Below are 18,123 nucleotides of genomic sequence, written 5' to 3'. Positions count from 1 at the left end.
ATTTCCTTTGACGCACGCAAAAGATTGCAATGCATTTCTCCGTAACACGAACTTTGCTGCATCCTAAGTGAAACGTATGTTTTTCGTTTCACACCAATTTGAATGCAAGCTGCACACCGCCGCCTTGGTATTAACATTTGTTAAAGCGCAACGATGTAATACCCTCGTTCGCTTGCATTGCACGTAATAACGTTATTGGAACAGGAAATAAAGCAGTACAAAGATGTCGTTGTACTGCGCACTACAGTCACGTGGAATACCGACAAATGCAGCGTATTCATCGAGCGATCACTATGCTTCTAACCATGTATTATTTCTACGTATAATTCCTTCGACGCGGATCAAGAACGTGAGCAATGCAAATTTATTGACAAGCGTATCGAATTTATAAAACGAACGAAGCAGTGAGCAGAAAACAAAGTATCGATGATCTAATGCAAATTCTTTTTGTTGGCCACTTTGAGATTTATGTACATACGTATTCTACGATATCTGTCGAAATAAATAATATTTAAAATTCGGATTTCTGTGCACGTATAGATTACAAGTTTTGTAGGGAACAATCGAATACAATATTCTATACAAGTTCATAACTGTTTCATATGATTTTGAATTGACAGTTTTTACTCGATATGAGTCCACAACACGGGTCTACCCAGGGACATATATCGAGTAAAGACTGCACTGAGATTTCAAGTTCCCTAAATTTATCCTTAAAAATCATAGGTGTGCACGAACAAGTTTGGCATTATTTTATATTTCCTTACGCGAGTGCGATTAATCAGCTATCACTATAAAAAAAAATAAACAGCTGTCACTGACTTTTAAAAAAGTCTGTTCACAAGTTTCGTCTGAAAAACATTTGTTCGTATCGAAGTGTTCCGAGGAGTAAAAGTTGCTCTTGGGAATTTGTTTAAAAAGCGCGCTCGCGAGATAAGTCGTTTCGAATCTGTACGATAAGAGTCCCGCGGGAATCAGTTATTTCCGAGCGTTTATTCGAATCAGTGAGTCTGTTCATCACTGTTTGCACTTTCCGCGCTCGAGCGGCCACATTTCACATTCCTCTGTACCGAACAATTTTTCATCAACATCAGGGGCACATGGCGCCGAGAAATTTTTCACTTATCGATCCCGCGTGTACTAATCCTGCCATTGCCCGCCGAGCGCGCTATCCCACCTGGCAGCGCGATATACGTTTCGAGTAAAAATTGCTATCGTTCAAAATTTGTTGAAGACGTCTGTTCCTGTCGTTCCTGCAAATTGAAAAAGAGAATCGAGAGAGGAAGTGCACGGAGCCCGAGAGAGAGAGAGAGCAGCGCGCGCTCGGCTACTTAAGAGAGATCCGAGGAAAAATTCGCTTCGCTCGCGCACGGGGATCCGACCAAGGCTATCTCGTTCAGTATTAACAAGAAACCTTAATGAGAGACCACTCGTATCCGAGGCAGCTCGAAGGGTACTAAAAAGATTCCCACTACTCCGGCGCGAATGACAATGACGTACTTATGTAAACCGTCTGTTTTTATGAGCGGGACGTTAAATCATTCCCGATTGGACTTGCCGCCTTGCTGTTTGCCCGGAAGAGCATAAGTAATCAGGGCGTGTCGGCGGATGGGGTGGGGCGGGGAGGGGAGGGCGGGGAAGAACATACTGGCACATCTGGAAAGGTTAAAAATCGCCGCCCGGTGCTGCTTCTTTTTTTCCCTCACGTCCGAAATTCGGTCTCATCGTCTAACGAACCGAGAAATTTATTTCCAACGATGCGCATTTTTCCTCTATAAATAGACCGAGCCGAGACATTCTTGCATAACGAAACCGCCCTCTTCGACCGATAACCCCTCCCCCCACCACTGATTCCTCGACTCCAATTTCGCGCCGCAGCGCCCGCTCAAATTATTAGGCCACTCGAAATCAGTGTACCTACAGTCGTGGACAAAAAGATGGGGACATTCTGCGTTGAAAGTTTATGAGACTTTTAATAATAATAGACCCTTCGACTGCAACTGCTGCTTCAATCGCGGAACAATAAACTCACCCTAATAACGTGTAATTCTAATTACAGTGATCTCTCTATATATGTCGCCAAGTCCTGGATGATAAATGTCGCGGGATATACCCCGTGAGGGGTATCTTATCAATTCTATCTCACGATTTTCAAGTAATTCGTCACAGTACTGCCTCGCTCGTTGCACAAAACGGGGCGCCAAGAATGCGTGCAAAAATCGAGGGTGTGCAACGAAAAGTGTCAGCAACCAATCATGGGATCCGTTTTGCCACTACGTATTTCATCAACGTAGTCATCACAATGCCCAGTTCTAGAAGTTCGAACAACTCGTGGTGGGAATCGGTAGTATGCAACGAAGTAGGCTACCGTGCCATAAACGAGGTTGCAACGAGCGAGGCTCTACTGTAATCACATACTTACATGGAAGAATCGGAGCATATTGAAAAGTAAAGTACTTGGTATCGGCGGCTGATGTTGATACTTGTCAAAATGAACGCACGATATTGGTATCATGATGGCAATAGGTGTATGGTTATTATCAAGAGTAGAATCAAATGTTTAGTACTTGACATTCAGTACTTTGAATCGTGTTGAGTCCATGGATAATTATGCAAAGAAAATAGTGACAAACGTGTAGACAAAACTAGCAAAGACTGATTCATTTATTGTTAAACAATTTAAAAAAATTATTTTTAACGTTATTGTTTATATTTATTACCACGCGAAGATTTTCTTTTGCAAGTTTTGATGGTATTGGATATTTTAATACATTATGATTCTGACTTTTAGGTAAATACAATTTTTCGACTAGATTCCTACGTCGAATTTTCTTTGATACGGCTCTTAATATACAGGGTGTCTCGAGTAAGTGCGACCCCCAGAATAACTTCTTCAATTTTGACAAATTTTTTATGTGTAATTTGAACGGTATTAAGGCGGTCCTAGTTAATAAAAAGTTATAATAAGACAAACGGAACAGCGACGGTCCTGTTTTTCGTGCGAAACCGCGTTTTAACAGATTGGCGATATTTGTCCAATCTGTTTATACAAGCCGTGTTCTCTAATGGAGGTCGTTGTAAGCTGTGCTTACTAACTTCGTCGATTACTAACTTTAAAGAAGAAGTTTACAGGCAATCAATACACGTCAGGAGTCAACACAATGTGTTTGTAATGTATACGTACATCCAAACAAAATAGCCTCGACGTGAACTCACGAATGTTAATTTCATATTTATATGAAAATGCATTACTATAAAATTCGGTGCATTTCATAAAAAACAAAAAAATGAAAGAAAAATACATGCATGCATACGTCCGTGCAGATTCTCAATTTCAGATGCTAATTTATGAATACGAAGCGTAAGCATACTTTCACATAGTTCTACAATAATATTTTACACTCTGCCCCAGTGTTGTTACTAAATAACTGCAAATGCAATCGTATTGCATAGTGGCAATAGATAATTCAGACTTTAAACACGTTTTACTTCAAATGTTATTTTCAGAAACGGCATCAGGCATTGCACCAATTCGGAAAATTCATTCTTGAAGAGGTTACTGTTCTCAAAAACTTCAAAATTGTCAAAAAATACGAAAATTCATAAGCGAGAAACATTGCAAAAAAATGTAATTTCAAGAAATTGAGTTGATTTCATCGTGGTGTTTTTCAAAGCAAGGTACAAAATAGCTGAAAAATAACCTAGCTTGTAAAAGGTAATACATTGTACGGGCAATAAACAATATACCAAAGAGAATAGTCACAATTTAAAAGAAAATAAAAAAAATAAATAGCAGTTTTATTGGTAATATAAAGCATATCACCAAATGACATTTATATTACATCTTATCGAAATTTCCAGTCTTCATAGCGACCGGAAATTTTTCATTTCACACGACGAGTATACTTGTCAACCGCACCGCAACAGAGCTTCGGATCGACGTGTATACACGTCGACCGCAGTGAGCTGGTTAAGAAGGTGAAGGAGCTTTTCGTGGACCCATTAGTCTCTCTGTTGTTTCCGCTGTAGCAGCTACACGGTTGATTTAATCGTTAGAAATTGAGTAATTGTAGAGATTGTTGCGAAAGATTGTTGAGATTCCCTTGTTCCGCAGCCGGTTCGAAGGGATATGAAGGTTTCATGGAAACCGAGCGAAAGGGACCTTGGGAAAGTTTTACGAAGAATCTGAAATGGAGGCTGTCGGGAGGGAAGCGGCAAGGATCCTCCATCGAGATCTAGCGGGGAACAAGTGGAGAGAACCCTCCTCTCTCTCTCTCTCTCTCTCTCTCTCCGGTAGCAATCAGAGAATCAGCGTTAAATGGAAATCGAATTCGTTTATGCGGAAGATGCCTTGTTCTCCGATATATTGGATGTCTCGGCGAAGATACCGGGGCATGATGAAACAGCGGCATTATCTTCTTTCGCAGATGGATTCGCGGAACCGACTAGGTTAGATCACGGTCCATTTTCCGTTCGGGAGCGGGGACAGCATCGATTCCATCGGGAGGAGTCCACGTTGCGCCGAGCGAAATCCTTCGCCGCGTTTACGTTAATTACTTCTTACAGTTCATGGGCCAGTGGGTAACGAGTTTGCGGACAGAAAAGAAAGGCTTGCATACAGAAACAACGGGGCCGTGGTGAGGGGGAGGGGGGAGGGTGGCTGGGGGAAACGCGGCAGGGTGAAGAAAATGTTAATTAAGTGCTCGCGACGAGGAGCAACGCTGCCGATGACATTACTCATTGGCCGGATAGAATAACAGCTCGTAAGCGGGGTTAATCTCTCACCTTTAATGGCGTTTCTGTTGTTTCATTCTCGCGCGAGACAAACTTGATCGAAGGAAACCGCGGCATCGAAGTTGTTTATAGGCAAATTTCTTAACGCTGCTTCGTTACCTCATCTGCATATTCGCCAGGAAGTGCTGACCCCATTCGAAGACAGGTCACGGAAAAAAGTCTAAACTCGACGACGACGACGACGACGACGACGACGACGACGACGGGAGAAACAAAGTTCTCTCGCTGGTCGCAGAAGTATCAAGCTTTTTATGCGTTTCAAGGGTACACGTGTTCCATATTAATCTCAGAAAATGTGCCTCTGTATCTCGAATTTGTATTTCCCCTGCGCCAATCGCACACCGAGATACTTACAGAATAGATTTTCAAATAAATCCACCCCTCCCGAGTCTGTATAGATTGTTAATAAACTGCGGATCTTTCTGCGAAAGAATATTGTTCGCAGAGCTACTGGACCGAAGTAAAAATTTCTCTATTCGATTAATAATTTTAATACGACGACATCCTTAAATTCTTTTAATCGTTCTGTTGGTTAAAAATGCGTTTACTTTTGACATGCTCGCATGAAACCCACGGTCTAATTGTTAAGTGATAATACGTAAAAAACCTTTCAGATGTGTACAATAATATAAACAGTAAAATAAATTTAGAAATGATTTTGGGAAATCGTTATTACAAACCCAATCCGATCTAGTGAAATGTATTTGTACTCTGATTTACGAGAAAAGTACAGTATTCCCTCGATATTTGTCCAAAACACGGGTCTAGCCGGAGACATATATCGGCCAGGAGATGCTAGAAGAGAAAGGGACAGCGAAGCTCCCAACAGCGGCAGTGGGGATAGTTCTGGGACTTTTATCACCTAGGCATTTTTGACATATACAGAGAAAACACTGTGAACTGGAAATTTTATGCGTTCAAGACAAAAATGGATGGGGAAATTCGGCTCCTATTTTTCGTAATCGATATAGACAATTTTTTTGGCATAAAAGTTGATAGTCTAGCGCTGTAAATAAAAATTCAGTTTTTCAAGGAACTCGAGAGTCTGAATGAGAACGTTAATAAATGCACCGAATTTAGAATAATTGTTCGAAAAGTAGAAATAACATTCCAAAGAAGGTTTCGCAAATAAATTCAATTGATCTCCGGTGAAATAAAGTTCTGTCCCATCCTAATTTCCCGTTCGAAGTATATTTGGTACATCGATGGCGGACGAGGCCAGTAATTGCGGGCTTATTCTTCCGGAATTCGCGCGTGACGCGCATTAGAAGAAAGGCCGGGAGAGCTATAATGCAACCTGCACAGCTTTTTCTGAATTGACCAATTTACAGCAATGAGAATCGACCATTCCAACAACAAAGTGCGATTTGTGGTAGGTATGCGTGGAATGGGGTCAACGTCGACGTCCTCTTAACCCCTTGGGACACGATCGGTTCTACGATTGCATGTAATTTTCCTACGTGCGCCGAGCCAACGATTCTTGTATGCGCGGCGTTCTGTATCTGCAAAAAATATCTAATATTCTTTGACGTACGCACACGCGTTTGAAAAACGTTCCTCGAATAAGTAAGCCCCGGGATCTCGATATGTCACGCTCGATACTACTGAAACCCCTTTGATCTCAAAGTATAATTACGGTAGCGCCTCGCTCGTTGCAACCTCGTTCATCGTGCGGATTCCTTTCTGATAATCCTCCTCAATAATCGCGAATTAAAACATTTGGAATCCGTCGCTTTGACGGGTCTCGTATTCTATAAAATGTTGCTCCCGAATTTTCTAAAATGTTGTATTTTACATTATTTTTCTGTTCGCATTTTAACTCAAGAATTAATGTTCCAACAGTTGTGCTGGCAAATTGGTTCAGCAACACACGAATTTTAATCAACGAATCAAGATTACGAGAATTCCACGTACTTACAAACGACTTTGGTTGCCAAACGAACAAATTGTTTAATAAACTGTATTTGAAGTCGCCGAGCACAAATTCCGGCGATGTCAGTTGCGCGCGGTTCCTCATGACTCCGACGCAAATTTCCAGTCCGCCGAAACGTTTACACTGCTAATTCTACAAAACCTTTGACCCAATTCGTAAAACCGAAACACAATTCGACCTGTATTAATTAGCTACAGTGAACTTCTCCAATCAGAGATTTTCGGATTCGAAGCAGTTCAAATGAAGAAACTTATACTTCCGTGATGCTTGCGTGAAGAATAACTTTACCGTTATCGAAGCATAATCATATTTTATTGTTATAATTATATTTTATTATGGTGATTGTTGCACAATGAAACTCTAACAATACCGAAACCACTATAGATATTCTATAGAGAAACTTAAACACGCCTAGAACCAACGTCTGAGTATAGCATTTACTCGATCTATTTCCAAAGACCGGTCTAGCCACGGACATATATCGTCCAGCAGATGCTACTCTTTGATCCACGCGATTTTACACTCCTCGGGTCTTTTACCGAGGTCTTTCGAGCTTCGTGGCTCATCATGACGTAGCAGTGGGGATAGTTCTGTGACTATTATCGGGTAGACATTTGCGACATATATAAAGTAAACACTGTACATTCTGAATACAATCGATTTTTGTTTCTCGCAGCTCATTACCGGGATGAAACTTATTACCAACTCTGTTAACCTCGCGCAAGTTTCCACTCACGGTAATTAGGTGAGTAGGAAAGAAGTTATCGTAACGTTACCAAAGGCATTAATAATAGACACGCGGGGGGTTGCTGCGCGCAAACTAGTTTCGCGAGAAGATACGGTAGGACCTCGCTAGTTGCACCCTCGTTTATCTGTTCAAGGTTATGAAGCTTGTCATTGTCAGAACGCCGATTTTTGCACGGGTTTCCGATTTTTGGTCCCGTTCCGTGCATCGAGCGAGGCTCTACCGTAACGATGACGTTGATCCGTGCAAACACGTCATTCCGGAGCACTAGGAGGTGGCAGGGTGGAGCGTCAGCGCGCTAATTTTCGGCCGACAGTACAGCTTGACTTATTTTCGCATAATGCAGCCTAATAAGGAGCTAATGAATGAAATGCTGTAACCCCCGATGTTGCGCAAATTGGATTTACACCATTTGCTACTCCTCCACTTTCACCGCGTCCTACCCCGCCGTAGCCGTTGTCATACTTGTAATCTCGCCGGTTCCCTCTGTCTCTCTTGCCTCGGTTTTCCCCTCCACCCCCCCCCCCTTCCATGTTCGTGGCACCGCGCGCGCGGTTCTGTCCCGTCTCGCGCATATTTGCATACTATATAATGCACGCGGGGGACAGAGGGCGCTGGGCGAATTCTGCGAATTCCACTCCCGAGCGAGCCTATCTCGAAGAGTGGTACGATTTACGAGCGAACGAGGTTGACTCTTTCATACATATACTTCTGCAGCTTTCTATTTCTCTCTCCCTTCTTTCTCCCTTTTAATTATTTTCCTCTTTTTTTCCGCGCCCGACCGTCATCCCGGCCAACCCCATTCATCGGCCCATTACTCGACAACCCCCCTCCCCCCTCTCTCTCTCTTTCGCTTTTCTCCGCCGTTCCTTTTTCTCTCTTTCTCCGCACCGGCGTTTTGCTTTATCCGGAGAAACCAGTTCGACGAAAATCGTTACCCACTTACGGCAAGAAATTCTTCTGTCCGCGGAGCCCGGTCGAGGCCGTTCTTGCAAAAACTTGAGTGGATCGCAGGTGTTGAGGCACCACGGGAAAATCAATTATCCGTTCGACGGTGAGCTGTTGCAATCTGGATTAGTCGCTCGGATATGCCCGGATACGCGCACCCCCTTCCCAGAGCGCAACCCCTGCGCGCTAACTGCGAAAATATTTAAATACCGATTCACCGCGAAACTAACTCGACGCGTCCGACAACCGGGGTTTATCCCGCTGATGGTGCCGGCGCGAACGCGAGAATCCGCTGGAAAACAATAGTCCAATACAGTGATTTCTCTATATATGTCGCCGAGGCCTGCATGATAAATGTCGCGGAATTATCCCCACCACCGCGGGGTATACTCCGTGAGGGGTTAGGAAAGGCCTCGGACGCCCAGGAGTATAAGGTCGCGTGGATTAGGTTGTTGACATATACCAAGAGTTCACTGTGTCGCGACAATACTATATAAGACACTATATACAAAACTATATAAAATCTGGGTTGTGAAATCGGTAAACTATTATTTAGAAATATATACAAAAATAGAACTAAGAAAACTGAAAATACCTACTTTTAGCCGTGACAAAATTAAAAACCTAGGGTCTGACCCATAATTGGACACTTAAGCTGCACGTCTCTTGAAACTTCGCAGAACTTTATAATTTCATTAGCCGAATGCTACTGTTTCGTTCAGAAAATAATTCTACCAATATTTTATGGTTGAAGAATTAAATGGAAAATTATTCTATAATATATCTTCTTTTTCTTTCAGGGTGTAATTAATTGGAAACTAACTGGACTAAGATTCAAACAGAGTACACATTTTTTGGGGTACACCCTGTACAGAAAGACGAAGGTATAGTAACAGGTATCCATAATTCCGCAACATTCCGAATTTCCGGAAGCGGAGCCGCACGGCTTGCGGATCGCGCAATTAATTTCATCGCCGTTATCAATTTCGGATCTGGCCCCCTCTGCGCGCTAACGCAGACAGATATCTGGCAAACATTTTATTTCCGCCGCAGAGCCTGTGAACATTCACAAATCTCTCGTGATACTAATTCTCATAAGAACCCTCGAGGCTCCCTAGGCTGCCTGTGGCCTGCACCCCTTTCCCCCATTCGCCAGCTGTACAAGTTTGGGCTCGTTTGTTAGTGGGCGATAAAAGAGCAGAACACGCCTCGCGTTAAGAGAACAAACAGCGGGTTGCCGGTCCGTTAAGTGACATAAACTCGCGCGCGGCGGTGGCGGCGGGTTTTCAAGAAAATACGTTAACTGCTGCGGCCTCCATCTGTAACGTCCAGATAACTGTTCGCCGAATACGTGAACATTACCTCAAACTTAAATGTTCACCCGCAATTTGCCTGGCCGGAAACACCCCCGGAGACGCGTTCCTCCGCGCCGGTTCTTTGTTCCTCGGCAACACACTTGCTTACCAGTGAAACAAGTTCCTCACCCAACTTTCCGCCGTAGCGATAACTATTCCGCTCTCATAAACAGGTTTAGTGTTCGGTTAACCCTTTACGCAACACTTGAAATTGAAATTACAGGCAACACCAACAGCCAACGCCTACACCGATATCAGCTGTTGGCACCGTCGGCCGCGAGATTCCGAAACGTGGCTAAAAGTCGAGATTTCTGCAACTTGCTCGTTTAACTGATTATCAGTAAACCTATCCAGCATTAACAGTATCTGGTAAATATTGCCTTAGAAATATGGCAACACCAGATTTATTAAGATTGTCCGTCATTTTGAATATAATAAATGCTTGGACAACGAAATTTATTCCACTGTTTTCCATAAATGTATTTTTATAGTTACCTGTCAATCGTGATCATTTGGCAGGCTGTTCATTTTGTTTATCGAATCTTTAAGGCATCGTTTATTTGCAGACTCTTTGCTTTAACAATCCGGAATCAACTCAATATAGTGGCAATAGATTCGAGACGATTTTTGCAATCCAAGGTCATCCCAAGGTCGCGATAAATCAGGTCGTTGAACTCATCTCGACGTTGCCTGCAGTGCTACCAAGTCGGAAATACATAGTCCCATTTAAAACCATCACGGTGACCCTAATTTTCTGTTGAAGATCAATTTTTCCCCTTTTTTGAAAATTGCAAATTTCTTACTGGTTAATGAAGATTAATTTTACGTGGGAAACATTTTTTTCTCGGACCATCGGAAATGTCTGAAAATCGTGGGGACTGATTTGCGACGCACCCCTATCGTGGCAACAGATTCGAGACAATTTTTGCAATTCAAGGTCATCCCAAGGTCGCGATAAATCAGGTCGTTGAATTCATCTCGAGGTTGCCTACGAAGTCGGAAATACATGGTTCCGTTTGAGAGCGTGACCCTAATTTTCCGTTGAAGAATTTTTTCCTCGTCTTTTTAAAATTGCAAATTTCTTGGTGGTAATTAGTTTACACGTGGCACACTTAGCTGAATCACACTAGAATACGAGCAGAATCTTCTACCACGTTTTTGGCCGTTTTGCGGAAATTCCCGGGCCACTGTGGCCTGAAACGAAATTACACGGAATCCCAGCCCCTATCATGGGAATCTCGTTAGCATAAAGCGGCATGGATTACTAACCGATATGACGAGCATTTTGATGTCTTCGGAAAGTTGGTCTCGCCAAAGTTTTTAAAGGGGAAAGTTACTTTGTCGTTACCGTGTTAATCGCACTCGCCGACTCGGATGCCCCCCCCACCCCCGCCGCAAGAATAATTATTCTTGGTTCCGCGGAAATTTGACGTGCTTCGTATAATCCGTTGTCGGTGGGATGCGACTCTCATTATCTGTGTGGAAAAACGTTGACTTCGCGAGATCCTCGTGACCCGGAATTCCCGGAATTGTTCTCGAAACAATTCCGCGCGATTTTAAATTATCCTGGTTGCCGTTTAAAGAAGTAATTAAATTGACGTGACCCCCGAAAATAAATTTAATCCAGCCCCATTCATTCAGACTTTTTCACCTACTCCAATTGTTTGGTTCGCAGGAAAAACGTTTTTCCACAAAATCCGCGAATTGTTATGTACGAGAATTTTTGCGAATAGTAATTTTTTAATGACACGAATCAGAGTATAGCTTCTTCGCAATCGTAGGATAAATAATTTATCTCTTACAGATTTAGTTCGGGACAGGTTTGTAAAAGTTAAATCAGTGCTCTCGCTGCTGGTGGATCCACTTTAAAAAGATCTTGCGAATATTGTCGAAAGTTTGCCTACTCGAGATGAAGTTTTAACAGTGTTCGAGGGGATTCGTTTCTCCGGATAACAACGTCTACGATATAACTATCCCCCCCCCTACTCCTCCTCCGTTCAACTCGAATCTCTACGCTCGCATTTAGAAGTAATTGACATAATTAATTAGCCAACTTGCTGTCTCGAGAAGTGTACTTCGATTGCGTATTGGCTCTCGACTCGACTATAGGTGGGGGTGGAGGGGTGGGGGGCACGATCCGATCGAACTTCCATGGAAAATCCCGTGCCCCGTGAAACAAGGCTTCCGGTGACCCAGCAGCACCACCTCGAAACTTTATTCGCATTGATACGATCATTATGGTAACGTGAAGGAACGCTCCGCGTTGCGGAAGAAAGACTTCATCGCAGCAGTATAACTACAGAATTTTCAATGAAACTGTCGGCGAATCTGCCTGCCTTTTAAAACTTTTAACAACCAGTTTAATATTCGTATAAAACAACCGGTGAAGCTTGAAGACGGAAAAAGTGGATGGAGTTCTAATGTGGAAGAAGATTACTGTAAAGTGGACTGCTCGAAACGAACTGTGTTTTATAATACAGCTTCGCAATTTTAAAATATGATTAGGCTGCCAAGAAACTTTCCCAGGTTACGGACAGGCTAAATAAATGTAGATCGATCATTACGCGTTTAACGCGGATTAAATAATTTTATCGTTAACATCGTTTGTTCCTCGTGACCTCAATTTAATTTATATAATCAGTGCTGGCAAAACCGATGAGAGTCATTACGTGACATTGCCTGATCAATCTCGTCTTAAGCATCATTCGTTCCATGTTATCTCAAGTTACTTTGTCCAGTGGAGTTAAATTATCGGTAACAAGGTGATACAATAAATAGTAATAAATAGTGAAATCGAACGGTGCGTTAAATTAATACAAGTGCCGTATCTTCACGATTACAATCATTTAAAACTTGTTTCCCCGCAATGATATGTTCCCAGAAGAGAACGAAAATTTATGTTTATTGCATACCCACTTCGTGACTTAAATATTGGTGCCAAAAGAAAAGAAGTACATTTCGACTTAAAAGAAAGACACAAGGGTCTTGTTTGAAACGAATTAGACAGATACAGTGTCTACTCGATATATGTCCAAAACGTGGGTCTGGCCAGGGACATATATCGAATAAATTCACAATTCTTTGACACACTGCCCAACGTAGAAAAGGAGAGTGAAGAAGCTCAAGGTGACCTCGGTCGCCGAGGAGTGTAAACATACCCCGCGGTAGTGGGGATGGTTCAGGGACTTTTATCGTCAAGATATTTGTGACATATATCGAGTGAAGGCTGTGATTTAAAAACAGTACGGTGAAATGATTTTTGCCGAATAAACTGAACGTTGGTAACGATTGGAGAAAAAGGGTTCCTAACAGCGAATGGTGATCCGATTGAAAAATTGTAAGGTGGATGTGTCTTATAATTAATCGCAGTTAAAGTGGACACGTCGACAAAAGAATGGTGGAATTGCGCGCAGACTTGGGCGCTAATTCGAAAAATCGTCTGAGAACCCCGTAGGGCAGATCTGTAAGAGAAAATTGCACGGCTACCGAAGCCCTTCGGAAAGTTGTCGAGACACCTGCACACGGAATCAATTTCACGAAAACCTCTCTCGCAGAGGCGGTTCTCGCACGCGATTTACACCGTCGCGTCGCGTCGCGTCGCGCCTCGCCTCGCCTCGTCGGCAATGCTCTTTTATCACGCATGTCACGCGAAACTCTTTATCGTGGCCTTCACGCGATCAAAAATTAGGCGCGCATGTACAGTTATTAGTTTTTCGCGCGTCGCGGGGTCGGGAGGGACGGAGAGAGGGGTGTGGCTGCTAATGGAACAGGGGATTAATTAACGCCGAGCGGTAAGAAAAGGTTTCGGGTGTTCGAACACCGTCGGCGTCGGCGTCGGCGTCGCATCGGTCGAGCAGCTTCTTGCCGAATTATGCACAGAGCCTCCTCCTCCTCCTCCTCCCATAACGCTCGTATCTGCCTCGGAGAAGGCGTGGGAACACGATTCCCGTTGTGCCCCAGCCACGCAAAAGAGAACCAAAGAGACCCCAAACCACGCGCCGCGGAACAGAGGAAGATGAATGGAATTTTGATAACGTCGGAACGGGGCATATGCTTTACCGCAACAACCACGATATTTCCTCTCGCTGTTATCCCAACCTGAACGGAGAAAAGTCGGCTGATTCTTTGCCTGGATCCGAGCATTGTTGCCGGACGACATCGAGCTTGATACATTCGACTTAGATTAATTGCGTTTTTCCACACCCTTAATGCCGACTTCTTCCCGATATGATAAATGTCTTCGTTCTCGCCGCCACGTTATCGACCAGTTGCTTCGTTCATCGAACGGCTCGTTCCTTCACCAATTTTTACGAATTTGTTGCACAGACTTTTGGAAGTTTAAGCCACTTTGTTTAACGTTACGACAAGTAAAAAACATTTTTGTAGGAAATGAATGGTAAGAAGATTGTTTGGAATGACTGCCGGGCGCGTTTGCATTCAGTATGTATGTGCGTATGTGTGTGCTCGCGCGTCGTGGCGAAGATTGTAACAGCTCGGTGACGAAAGTACACCGAGAAGACTCGTGTGTTTTATCGTTGCCAGGTGAATTGTTTCAATTGCGTAAAAGAAACGAATCGTGGTAATTAGTTACCAGCGAACCGGCGACCCATCAACACGGCATCCGCGCACGCGCCTGAATTTATATTAAAAACGAATAAATATAGTTAGTAGGAGTTGGAGATAATCCTGACTATTGAATCCCCTCCTTCCCCGATATTTTCTTGATTTTCTTTAAAGTGACGACACGTACAAAGGAAATAGAGCAGCGTTGCGAACAGGTCTTTTATCGAGTCTGTGACAGCTACTTGGATCAGACCAATAAAATTTCTTTCAATTTATTTGGCAATTGCGACAATACGAACCTAAAGTAGCGTAAAAATTGCATATTCTAAAAATGGCGGCACTCTAAATAATTTAGTGTGATTTTCTTTCTGTCTTTGTCAAAAATTGCAAACTTCGAAGGCCTGTGATTCTTAACCCTTTGCACTCGGCGCTATTTTCATTCTAAACCTAAATTTTTCTTCCGTCTTAGAATATTTTCATTTTATTCATACGAAACTGATCCGATTTACGCATATAATGTTTAAATGTTTAGTAATCTATTGAATAAAAATTTTGTAATGTTACAAATATTTTGTAATATTTTTTCTAGTTTCTTTGAAATAATGCCACAACAATTTCTAGTGGTGCTTCGGAGTCACCATTCGAGTGCAAAGGGTTAAACAAATTCTGATCCGGCAAAACGATGACTTAAACCCCCCCTAATTTCACACGAACTACAACATATTTCATTCAGAACAAAATCGCCGACGTCAAAAACTGATTGACTTGGCATGGGGGTGACCCAGCTAAACTAAACCCTAGAATTTTGTGGTTTACAGTGATTTCTCTGTACATGTCGCCAATGCCTGGATGATAAACGTCGCGGAGTTATCCCCACTACCGCGGGTTATACCCCGTGAGGGGCCGCGAAGCTCGAGAGTTATAACACGGCTCGGTTATGTCTCCTGGACGATACATGTCTCTGGCAGGACCCGTGTTGTTGACATATATCGAGAATTCAGTGCACTTTCAGCGAACCCAGAGCTCCTAATCTTTGGATACTGTTCTCGTCATTGACGCAAGACTGTGCACGCGATGTGGAAAAATTAAAGACAGCCTGGGCTGAATTTTTATAGTAAAAATGATTAGGGAAATTTTTATTTGTAGAAAATTTGTTGTTTCGCTGCGTTTATCTGGGATTTCAAGTCGAGAGACTTACATTGATTGGTTCCTGAGCCCTCCAATTAGTGGCCGCGATATAATATACCGTCTGCGAACGCTTTCATTAAGCATTTCGGCCGTGTTCCGACAAAAGTGGACTGGGTCGGTCAGTAATCCCCGCCCTCCGAAATTTCTCGGTAGGAACATCGCGCCGGTCTCGTCCTAACGAGGAAACGCACGTGCGCGACGAGGGGCCTCGCGAGAACGTGCCACGGCCCGGTATTCGCTAAAGTATCCCAATAAAAAGGCCAGCCGTGCGGCCGCCGGCTATATCGCAAAAATATCACGCTATAGTTCCCCCGGCCGCAACTGCGATTCCAAGTTTCAAACTGTTTCTGACGTTCGGAGGGACTCGGTCTCGGCAGTCGTGTTCTTAGAACGAGGGAACCGCGGCCGAGGCAATAAACTCGCGGACTTAAAGTTTCGTGTATGGTACGTTCTTACAACCGGGACACACATTACACACGTAGGCGAGCTCGTAATGCGGCGAAATGCTATGAGAATGCGGATCGCTCGGTAATAACCAACCCTCCACTGAATGTCGACCTCCGTGGCCTTGTCGCGAGAAAAATATATTCGCAGTTGCGAGAACCACCGTCGCATCGAGTACCAGAAATCCGCAGAACCGTAACCACCAAATCAGAGCCCGATCCGATAGCCAATAACACCACCGCCGTCGATAGAATTCCTATGAGAACACTATGATTCACGGAAGAAACCCTGATGGATTTCGCGAACCCCTTCTGGAACTACGCGGTGGCGAAAATACCATTGTTACGGAACGATTTCTGTCGAACTTCGAGTCCTCTGCTGGTAATCATTAGACCGGGGATCTTTACGCAAAATAAGAATTTCTTAACTAGATTGCAACGAAATAGTAATTTGTTTTCCTTCGTAATCTGGTTTACAGGTTGAAAAGAATATCTTCAAATTCTTCTGATGTTCCTTCTGCCCCAAATTGCACCTATTAACCCCTTAACGCACAGTATTTTTGAAAAAATCCGGCCAAAAAAATCAATTTTTGATATACTGCGCTTTTGTTCCATGGAAAAAGGCTATGTTTTATTCTTGAATAAATAAGTGTTATAGCTTACAATCCCATTCAAATGATAAATATCAATGAAACGATTTCTTTTCTTTGCTTTGACATTGTTATTTACAATGCTCGATTTTATTCGAGTGTGAAAAATTATAGCAGCATAAAATACAACGCCGCTCGAATTGTCTCGAGTGTGCACAGTTTGGCCTGTTTAGCGCGCTCGAATTAACCCTTTGCACTCGAAGCCATTTTAACTCGAAAACGAAACATTACTTCCGAACCTAGAATATTTCCCTTCTATATATATATTTTATCATGTTATACATACGGAAATGGTGCAATTTACTCGTACAGTACTGAAATGTTCAGTAATTTATTAAATACAAACAAATTTAATAATGTAAATAATACTTTGAATAGTCATACAGGAATTTTTAGTGGCGCCTTACAGTCGCCATTCGAGTGCTAAGGGTTAACTCGAGCGTACAAGTTAAGGGGTTAATTTTCCCCCTAAATGCATATTCACATGTTACCGCTAGACTGCGAATTTTATTCATCTGTGATAAAGATCAGCATAGATACGATGCAAAACAGATTCAAAGAATTCCAAAATTCCGCTGTGTTGTTGTCATTTCACTATACAGTCACGTCTCGATCTAAGCCCAATCCTTGGGTCCGTGCTGTGACATAGATCGCGTAGGGCTACTGTTCTCTCGATGCTTTCACGATTGAAAGGAAATTTGTAAGCTAATGCGATGGATACATTGAAGTGAACAAAATTAGTATTACGAAAGCTGCGAAAGCAGAGATTTCGAGGACCGAAACCAGTCCGAATTTATGATCGCGCCGTTTTTTGGGGCGTCCGAACACTTTTTGAATCCGGCACTTTGTATCCGACGAGTATAGTTCGCGCGTTACGACTCGGAGGGGCCAAGAATTAGCGATTCCGACGGGAACGGATTCCTCTGTCAAGACTGAAGAGCAGGGTCGAGGATGATTGCGGCGGCTAGCGAAAGACAGACGACGACGACGACGACGACGACGACGATGGAAGACGGTATCGCGGACTGTCAATCTCCGACCGTAAAAGTACAAGTTATCTCGTTAGACCCGAGCGAATATTCCTCTTCGATAACTGGAAAAGTCTTCTTTGAAACTCCGACGGGGGGGATGGTTGTAAGGGCGGGGAGATTAAGGGCAGCTTTTTGTAAGGGTAAACGTTCTGGCGGTGGCGCGGCGACTAAACGAGTTGAAACGAATGCCTCCTCGTGTGTACGAACATTCGAAAAGATAGAAAGAAGGGGTTACGCGGAGGGGGGGGGGGAGAGAACCTCGAAGGACGAAGAAAGCAAAAGGTGGAGAGCCTGAAAGAGAAGCTGCCGGAGGAGGAGGAGGAGGAGGCTCGGAGGCTAGTGTCTTTCGAGTAGACGGCGTGACTGTCGACCGGAACCCCGGGGGGCTGTAATTTCATCTCGCATTAGCTAGGGAAAGTCCCCGCGGGATACGATGAATGCGTCTCACGGTTCGCGGACTTCTCCGGGGCAAG

General features: G+C 43.4%; 2 protein-coding genes across 4 annotated transcripts in view; one reads left to right on the top strand and one right to left on the bottom strand.

Moving 5' to 3' along the window:
- The window catches only part of LOC143362757 (odorant receptor Or2-like), a 361,950-nt gene extending 344,308 nt beyond the window's left edge, over positions 1–17,642 (top strand). For all 3 annotated transcript variants that reach the window (XM_076803186.1, XM_076803187.1, XM_076803185.1), the window contains one exon: positions 17,632–17,642. The gene's annotated coding sequence lies outside the window, so the exon portion shown is untranslated. The remainder of the gene's footprint in view (positions 1–17,631) is intronic.
- The window catches only part of LOC143362763 (uncharacterized), a 222,795-nt gene that overhangs the window by 190,914 nt on the left and 13,758 nt on the right, over positions 1–18,123 (bottom strand). The gene's annotated exons all lie outside the window — the stretch shown is intronic.

The sequence above is a fragment of the Halictus rubicundus genome, chromosome 18, assembly GCF_050948215.1.
Source record: "Halictus rubicundus isolate RS-2024b chromosome 18, iyHalRubi1_principal, whole genome shotgun sequence".
In the NCBI taxonomy this organism is placed as follows: domain Eukaryota; kingdom Metazoa; phylum Arthropoda; class Insecta; order Hymenoptera; family Halictidae; genus Halictus; species Halictus rubicundus.
The sequence above is the reverse complement of the archived record's forward strand: the minus strand, read 5'-3'. Positions and strand labels throughout refer to the sequence as shown.